At 40.9% G+C, this 9,919-nt stretch overlaps 1 long non-coding RNA gene across 2 annotated transcripts; it reads right to left on the bottom strand.

Annotated features, from left to right (window-relative positions):
- LOC110270925 lies at nt 6,116-8,357 on the bottom strand. Of its 2 annotated transcripts, none has more exons than XR_002360704.1 (2): nt 8,281-8,357; nt 6,116-7,193 (listed from the first exon to the last, which is right to left on the bottom strand). It is a non-coding gene; the product is annotated as an uncharacterized LOC110270925 (long non-coding RNA). The 2 variants fall into 2 exon arrangements; XR_002360703.1 differs by lacking the exon at nt 8,281-8,357 and adding an exon at nt 7,365-8,219.

Here is a 9,919-nt window from a genome sequence, read left to right as displayed (position 1 = left end):
CTACTTATTTTATTGTGCAACACATTTTAACAATAAACAAATTAAAAAATTAAACTTATTTTACTAAATATACACACATATACTGCTTATCTAATAAATTATGTAAAATTAGTTTATCTATACACACATATCTTATCTAATAAAGGATGTAAAATTAGTTTATATATTTTTGTTACGGCCCCAGCCCAGCTGGTATCCAACTTGATCCGACCCGGGTGGCTGGGTCAATGGACGTCGAATCCGAGCCGGGAAACCAACTTTGATACTTGTCCCCCCAGCTCACCACACAACAGCTGTACAAGGAAATTTCGAGAAAGGTGGGTCTGTCTTTACGGGACCCACCTCTGACAAGGTATATATGGGGAGGGCCCTACCCTTCCGCCAAGGTAGGTCACTACCACCCTTACTCTCATAGCTGCCTGCATACTTTCTGACTTGAGCGTAGGAGTGTCATTGCAGGTGGCTCCCCCCCCCCTCCCATACTCCACAAAGAGCTCGGGAGATCGTCTGCCCACGCGTTTCGCACACAGGCTCAGATCCAGGTTGGTTCCCACCTCCTCACCTGGAGCACCTCTTCAACCCGTGCGGAACCCCGAGCAACTGAACATTGGCGCCGTCTGTGGGGAATCGGCCAAGATGGACTTTCTGTTGGGTCTTGTAGAGGCAGACGACGGAAGCGAACCCGGCAGGGAGGAAATGGTCCCCAGAAGCGGCAGGGTAGCCTCGGTGGCTTCCTCTCGCGAACGCACCAGATCCCCCCTGTGACAACCCGAGTTCCCTGCGCGCACCCATGAAACGCGACCCTTTGGAGGAACAAGTAGTGACAGCGCCAGAATAATACAGGAGCTGCGCCACAAAGTGCAAAACCTGGAGCGGGAGGTGGCTAGCAGAGAGCACCACCAACCAGCTCCAAGGCAAGGGTGTTCCCGATCTCCTCAAAGGAGAGGAAGAAGTCCTCGAAGAAGCCGCTCCAGGAGCACCCCGAGCCCCCGATCGGAGTCAGAAAGCCAAGGCAAAAGTAGAGAGGTGCCAAGAAGACGGCGAGATCCTATAATTTACACCCGACCTCCGACAAGAAATATCGTCGAGGAAAACTGAGAAGACAACAAAGAAAGACTAAGGAGAAGGCGACCACCTGTAATCATGGGGGGCAACCCCTTTCCATCATTCGATCCTTGAGGTCCGGCTTCCGAAGCACTTCGATAAGCCAATGGACATGAGGTACGATGGGACCCAAGAGGCCAAGACCCCCAAGAACATCTAACAGTCTTCGAGACCAGAATGAACTTGGAAAGGGTGGGTGATGAAGTAAGGTGTCGTGCCTTCCCCGTGACTTTAGCGGGACCAGCAATTCGCTGGTTCAATGCTCTCCCCCAGGGCTCTGTAACCACCTTCGCTGACATCAGTCGCGCCTTCTTGGCTCAGTTCATCACACGTATCACTAAAGTGAAGCACCCGATTAACTTGCTTGGGGTAACACAAAGGACTGGCGAACCGACCAGGAAGTTCCTGGATAGGTTCAATGACGAGTGCTTAGAGATCGACGACCTAACCGATTTGGTGGCCAGCTTGTGCTTGACGAATGGATTGCTGAAAGAGGATTTCAGGAAACACCTTACCACCAAGCCCGTGTGGACAATGCAAGAAATTCAAAATGTGGCCAGGGAGTATATCAATGACGAAGAAGTTAGTCAGGTCGTGGCAGCCAACAAGCGGCAGCCCGCCTACACCCATACTCTGGTCCTATTGCAAACTCAGCAGTCGTCTACCGGGGAGACCCCCTTCAAGCTCACCTATGGGATAGATGCAATAATACCCGTGGAGATCGGTGAACCGAGCCCACGACTACTTTTAGGAGGAGTTGAAGAGGCCGTAGAAAAGGACTTGGTGTACGAGGCTAGGGAAATGGCCCACTTATCGGAGACGGCGTTGAAACAAAGAATGGTCCTGCGTTACAACACCAAAGTACTCAAGAGAGAGTTTGAACAGAACGACCTGGTCCTACGACGCAACGATGTTGGACTCCCGGCACCTGGGGAAGGAAAGCTAGCAGCGAATTGGGAAGGCCCATACAGGGTGAAGGAGGTGCTCGGCAACGGTGCCTACAAACTAGAATGGCTGGGTGGCAGGGAAGTCCCAAGAACCTGGAATGCGAGTAACCTAAGGAGATTCTATCCCTAGCAGCCGAGGCACTCTAGGCGAGCAAGCGTTTTGCCGGGGCACTCTAGGCGAGCAAGCATTTTGCCGGTTCAAACCGGTTTAGTAAGATCTGTATTGATTTATGTTGGAATATTTGCCTTTTGTTTGTCATTACTTCATGATCATATTATTTGCGGTTAGTTGTTTTCAATTAGCCGTTTGTCAATAATTCGTCATCTCTTGGTTTCGTATTCAATATTTAAACTAATCAAATTATCTTGCCAAGTAATTAGCACCAGAACGACACGGTATCCCGGGATTGATCACCCCGGGAACCATTAAGCAACAAACACCGCAATAAACGGCTGCTGAAACGATAAGAGCCATGACCTAGCTTAGCTAGTCACCAACAAAGCGGTAAAAAAGTACAAGCGAATAGCTAATTACCAACAAAACGGCAAGAAAACAGCAAGCAAATTGATTACCGACAAAGCGGGAAACAAGCATCTCGTTTTGTACCGGCAAAACGACAATCAAATTTACTAAAACAAAGCATTCAAAGATCTACATATTACAAAAAACCAAAATACAAAAGCAAGACCGCATCACTTCTTCGGCATATCAACAATTTTGCGATCCTTGATGGTCTTGAAAACGCTAACTGCGGAGGTGTCAAAGTCGGGAGCCAGCAACTTCACTTGAGCTTTGAGGGCCTCCTCAGTCATCAAGATGGCATTCTTACCCTACCTCACGGTCTCTTTGTACTTCTTTTTTAAACCAGCTGCTTCGTTCTTAGTTGCGGTTACCGACGAGAGAGCCTCGTCGTGTTCTTTCTCGAGCTCCTTCACCCGGCCTTGAGCGGTGTTGAGCTGACCCTCTAAAGTGAGCTCCCGCTCGGTAAGCCGTGCCACGGCAACATCGGAGGTCTTGACCTTCTCCTCAGCGTTAGCTAGCTGCTCCCGAAGTGACTGGACTTCAACCTTGTATTTATTATTAGCTTGGACAGAGGACTCAAGCCTGTTCTCCAATGAACGCGCCCCTGCCAGGGCGAATTCCGCTTTCCTCGCTATGGCGGCTCCCCGGAGCAGGGTACGGTACATCCACCTGGCTTGCGAAGAGAGATCCCCACCATGAAAGAAGTCCTCCGTGCCGGGGAGAAGTTGGGAATCAATGAAGTTCCCAGCATCAAAGTTCTTTTCCATCACCGTGAGGACTCCCTCAGGGCTAGAGGACGACTTTCGCTTTCTCGGGTTGTCAAGAATCACCACCTCAGGCCCGTCACCTTGCGCCTCAATCTCTGGCCAGGGGCTCGGGCCAGCACTGGTCCCAATCACCTCCCCCTGGGTAGGTTGGGACTGAGCCTCCGCCTCGACGGCATCATGGGGAGGCACCTCATTGTTCTGGGTAGCAGAGTCATCGTCACTATCGTTAGCAAGAAAGGTGTTGAACAAAGCGACAAGTCCAACCTGTTCGCAAGCCATAGAAACTGCAACGCAGAGGAGAGCTAGTTAGTCGGTAAAACAGTTAATCAAGTGTGCAAATAATAAACATGAGCAAAGGACCAAACGACCACACACCTACGTAATTCCTAGCCATATCCTGGTCACCCATAAGAAGATGGGGATTAACATTATTCTTGCCGAAGATAGCTAACAAGATGTCGGCAACCTTCTTATTCTCAGAAGACAACCCCTTGTACGTCACCTTCGTAAAGGCGTTCGCCCCTGCCCTGAAACTCCAATAGGTCAAGATATGGCGTTCCCCCTCCAAGGTCAACCAGAAGGGATGCCGACCTGCAAGCGGGCGGACCTTGAAGTACTTGTCCTTGAAACCATGGTAAGAATCTTCGAACAAACCAAAGATTCTTCGACCTTGGGCCGCTCGGAAGGACATAAAACCTTTCTTGGCTTTCCCCTCTTTAGAAGGGTTTGTCAAAGTAAAAAGAAATAAAAAAAAAACCTCAACGGAGGCAATTGAGACGGCGCCACGTCACACTGGTTAAGTAGTTCCATTTGAAAGGGAGGGAAAGGAAGGCGAACCCCCAGGTGGGTGAACATCGCCTTATACTCCTAGAGCCAGTCCGCGACCCGGGGAGAGTGTAAATTTAAGTGGAATATCCGTTTGTGAGTAGCAGGGACAAAAACCTCATAGTTGGCTTCTTCATTTGGTTGGGGGTTTCCTTCACATCCGAAGTCACCCAGGCGTATCGGTCGTAGGGCTGCGCTCTCGTGGCAGGAACCCTCATGACGGGACGCTGGGCCATATCTACAGTGGGGGCACCACTCAAAGTCAGTCTATGAGGTCCGGAAACCGGCACTAATACCAGAAAATTACAGTTTGCCTACCCAAGGTCTACAGTTAACCAAAGCCTAAATCTATGCTCAAAAACGAAGCCTAAGCAACAAAAGCCTAGAACGGTTACCACCCTAATGCCTATATTCAAACACTCAGCAAAACGTACAACACGCATGCAAAACCGAAACAAAAGAACAAGTGGCATAACAGTAAGCTTAGGCTAGCCAAAGTAAGAGAAAGGGAAAAGGAACTTACCAGGATCATAATGACGATCGAAGGAGGCTGAAAAACTGGGGAAGATCTGGACAAAGCAGGAATTTGCTGCGAAGAATTTGGAAGAGACGAGAGGAAATGAAAGGGATGTGATGATAGAGAAGAAGTGGAATTGAAAGTGAAAGGAAACTGACACGTAAAGAAGCGCGAAAGATAAGGGTATAATGGACCTTTCACGCGGGGTTTAAATCAATCATCAAGGGCATTAAATGCTCGGCGCAGAAATCGAGGCGGCGTGGGTTAATCCCCAAAGGCGATTTGCTTCACTCGCGCGTAGGGGGCACGCCCTCACCTCAACTAACGGCAGCCCGACCAAGCGACTACACATGAAGGAGAGCATAACGCACCAACAACGGCACTCACGGCCGCAGTAAGCGTGTTGGGGGCACTGTTACGGCCCAACCCAACTGGTATCCAACTTGACCCGACCCGGGCGGCCGGATCAATGGGCATCGAATCTGAGCTGAGAAACCGACCCTGACAACTGTCCCCCAGCTCACTACACAATAGCTGTACAAGGAAATTTCGAGGAAGGTGGGTCTGTCCTTGCGGGACCCACCTCTGACAAGGTATATATGGGGAGGGCCCTACCCATACCCCAAGGTACGTCACTACCACCCTTACTCTCATAGCTGCCTGCATACTTTTTGACTTGAGCGTCAGAGTATCATTGCAGGTGGCTCCCCCCTACTCCACAAAGAGCTCGGGAGATCGTCGGCCCACGTGTCTTGCACACAGGCTTAGATCCAGGCTGGTTCCCACCTCCTCAGCTGGAGCACCTCTCCAACCCGTCCAGAACCCTAAGCAACCAAACAATTTTATAGTTTAGTTGAAAAATATTTTGTATTATAAAATATTAAAATAGTATGAAATTATTACACACTTCACAACTAGAAAATTGTTTATTACAAACGGATTTACAAATAAATTTGGTCTTTATTACAGACGAATTTTTTGTTTCCAACGGATTTTGTCCCTCTGTAAAAGTTTCGTTGAAAATTATTTATCAATAGATTTTTTTTATCGGTAATTTATCGACAGATTTTTCTCCATTACTGACAAATTTTTTCTCGATAATCGTCTATTTCGCTAAAAAGTCAGATTTTCCATCGGTAATTAGCGTCAAACTTTTTGATAACTTTTCTGTCTGTAACTAGAGTCAAATTTTTTTACAAATTTTTTGTTTATAATTAGAGTCTGAAAAAGCATTCACAAGGCGGAAAATCTGTCAGTAAAATAAAACATAATTTTTTTTTTACATTTTTCCATGTAAAATAAATTCGATTTCATACAAAATAAATATAAATTTAATCAAAATAAATTTTTATCTAATTTGTATTCGAACATTCATAGTATTTCAAAAAATAAATAAAATTATCGTATTATCAAACTAGTTAGAAGAAAAGTATTATAAACAAGTAAGTCAATTCAAATCATAAACACAAATAGTGTGTTGATACATTAGAAATTCTACCATATAAAGATAGTAATACTCAAAATATCTCTAGCAAGAATTTAGTTCATAAAAAAAATACTGTCATTGAACATCTCTACTACTGCTGCTTCTCGACTTTCTTCTTCTGGCATAAGCGGTCGTCTAGTGCATTGTCGGCATCACCCTGTAACCAACATATGATAGCATTAAGTATGAAACAAAATTGCTAAATGCAAAGAATGAATGATATAAGATCAAAGAAGAATACCCAGTTAAAAAGTGTAATTTGATACTAATTTTTGAAAGATCATGCAATGACAATAGACAATGTCTATTTAATACAAGACACAAGATAATTGAGCATTAATTTCAGTTAACCTAATAAATTCACCATTCTTAACCCACCTAAATTCACAAACATAGAAAGGGAGTACACAAGTAGTCAATAAGATTCAGTGATTAGGAAACATTAGTATAGATAGTCCAGCCTGTGTCACAGTCAAATCATGTTACTATTATCTTTGTCTTAACAATTGAAGAAATACATATTCAATTCAAAATGCTCCAACTCCCACAATAGAAAACCAATAAATACTCAATAAACAGGTTCCCATGGTCTATAGACTATATGCCATTAAATAAGAACAAATTAGAGGTTCTGAATAAATAAGAAATAAACCAATTTCCAATCATCCTCAGTGAATGCATCACATTGTAGAACTTTGTTGCTTTTGCTTACTGTACAAGCACAAGTATTTGGAACAACAACACACAGAACACCAACAATGAAGAATAATGGACCCTCAAACCCATCTGAAAACCTGATGAGACAGACACAGAGAGAAACAGAGAGAACTCAACGTGGCTGTAAATAGAACTGGCCCCTGCCTATGGCTATGGTGTCTATATATAGGAAATGAGCAGCAGAGTTTGTTTCCAGTGGAAATGAACATGGATTTAGTTCGTCGTGCCTACTTTTCTGGTAAAGAAGATTTGTGAATGCATTTGTCACCTGCGGGGTTCTAATCTGCTTGATTTGGATGCAGATTACCTGCAATCATTGTGTTAATCATAATAGCATAATAAGAAGGAGGAAATTGGAATAGGTATGATGATTTTCCTAGTAATAGTGAATAATACTTCAGTTCACTCTTCACATAAGAAGAACCAGAAAGTGAAAAAGAAAAAGAGATGCAGAAAGAAAGAATCTGAAGATTCTAACCTAAAGGATCATTGGTAAGAAGAGTTTTATACTTCAGTTTCCGAAATCATAATTCAATTCATTAATACAAGGTGTTCCAACACATGGATTTGAGTTTATAATAGAATTGAATTCATTAATATTTTTCTTGGCTTCTTATTAAGAAAAAATATAATAATTGAAATTCACTTTCCTCCTTCTAATTGTTTAAAGTTACATAGAGTTGCTGCTTTTATTTCACAAGGGAAAAAGAAATCTTTAATTTCTAAGGGAATCCTAGGCTCTCATTGCCAATCAGTCACCTAAAACTAAAAATTTAACATTTGACACAACGTCAATATAAAATCTAATCACAAATATATTCACCTAGTTGAAGGCATTTAAGATTTTAACATAATTACCTTAAAAGTGATATAGAATTAATATTTCTATCCAAAACAAAAAGTAAAGTAAAGTAAAATAAGATTAGTTGATAATGGTAAAGGCCTCTTGTTAACAACACAAGGATAAGGTCGACCTAACTTGCACTAGATTATGATTGATCACACTTAATGCTCTTCTGGTTTGTCCAAACTTGGTCCTAAAATATGATGCTCATAACTTAGAAGCTGTTACATTATACACATGCATTTTTAATAGAGTAATTCAAACTACACCATAGATTAAAATTGCTATAGTTTAATAACAATAGATAGAAAAAGAAATCTGAATATCAATAAAAATGACATCTGCTTATTGTCACATAAGTTGACAACCTTTATAACTAGTAATCATATTAATCACTTATGAACCACATAGTTGTTATCCTATGCAAAAAATATATAGATTGATATTGCGATAGTATGCAAACCGTTGAAACCAAAATATAGACAATATTCATATCTTAACCGCACGCCAATAATCCAAACACTCTCGATATATACATATTTTGATGTACCTTAGCATTTACAAGGAGCAATGAAATCTCTGTCTGGGATGAATTAAAAGTAAATGAACTAAATATAAGTAAATTCATATACAACTAAATTTCACACACACATTGCTTATCTAATAAATCATGTAACACGCGCACACACACATATATTACTTATCTAATAAATCATTTGTTTATCTATTTTATAGTTTTTAATTTATTATGAATTAAATTTTTTTTAAAAATTTAATTCATTGTTAGTAAATAAATTATTATAAATTTTAGATAATATTTAAATTTTTTATATTTATTTAAATAAACCAATAAATTGACCCATCTAAATTATTTATTGCTGGTTCGTTCTTTCTTTCCTTTGTTTACCTTTCCACCATGGTGATGTTTTGGAACCACAAACGAAGCAATGAGCCACTAAATTAGGCGCGTGTATGTAGGTATTGACACGTGTCATTCCAAGAGCCACAAACATGGTGTAAACTGTAACCTCTCACATCAGCACTAAAGCAAAAAGTGCACATATACATACAAGAATCTCTCTCTAGTAGCAGTCTTTTGGAAAATCTGATCATTTCCTAAAGTACAATAATTATATTTCTTGTTCTAAGTCCAAAGTTCAAACCAACAAATTAATATACAGGTGAATGGACTGGTACTGCCAGTGGCCAGACAAATTTTAACCATCCACTAATCAGCATCTCATCCTCTTTCCAATGCGAGTGTTGAATATTATCTTGCCTCCGATCTTTAATATTATCATCATTAAGATCAATAGCATCCAATCCATGAGAATTGACAAAATCTGAATATTGCGAATTTAGACTAGATTGTATAGGAGTCTGAGAGGATGGGTTAGAAGAGCCACCAACACCAGATGAGTTATGTCTTGATGCACTGAATTGAGTTGGAAACGACAAGAAAGTTGGAGTAACATTTCTGATAGAGGGGTTAAATATAGACGAAAATAGAAAATGAGGTGTTTGTGAATTTTGATTTTGCGGTTGGAATATAGGAAACTAATTATTATAAGGAGCTTGAAAATTAAAATTAGAAAGATTTTGTGCATTTGGATTTTGAAATGAATTTGGTAGTGTGAAGTTTTGATTTGGAACTTGAGAGTTTGAGGTTTGAGATTGTTGGGTATTTAGAATTTGAGGAAAGTTTTGTAAGTAATTGAAGAAAGAGTTGAGTTGGTTTGGATCTATTTTTTTGAACAAAAAATAATAGTAGCAGAACTTTAATTTCGTAAACTTGGAAGAAGATAAAGAAGAGTAGTAGATAGTGTGAGAATAGAAGTGTATCTAAGTGGTATATATAGAGTAACAAAATATTAATTTATTAATAATCTCTCTTTCTCCAACGGTAAATTCCACCATGTGTCAGGAAAAAGTGAAATGAGAACCACCCATTGTAACTGCTCTAAAAGAATCATAATTTCATAAAATATTGAATATTAGCATAAGATTATATATATTTACTACCCAAAAAATAATAGATATCTTATCCTAAATCCATACAAAAAAAAATGTATTATATGTTCCTAATAAACAAATATTTTAAAAGCAAGAGAAACGGACTAATGGTAACAAATATATATGTCTGATTTATATTTTAAAAGTATATATTTAAATACGTCTCTAATAAATTT

Source organism: Arachis ipaensis, chromosome B04 (assembly GCF_000816755.2).
Source record: "Arachis ipaensis cultivar K30076 chromosome B04, Araip1.1, whole genome shotgun sequence".
NCBI classification, from domain to species: domain Eukaryota; kingdom Viridiplantae; phylum Streptophyta; class Magnoliopsida; order Fabales; family Fabaceae; genus Arachis; species Arachis ipaensis.
This window is presented reverse-complemented; position numbering and strand designations above follow the sequence as displayed.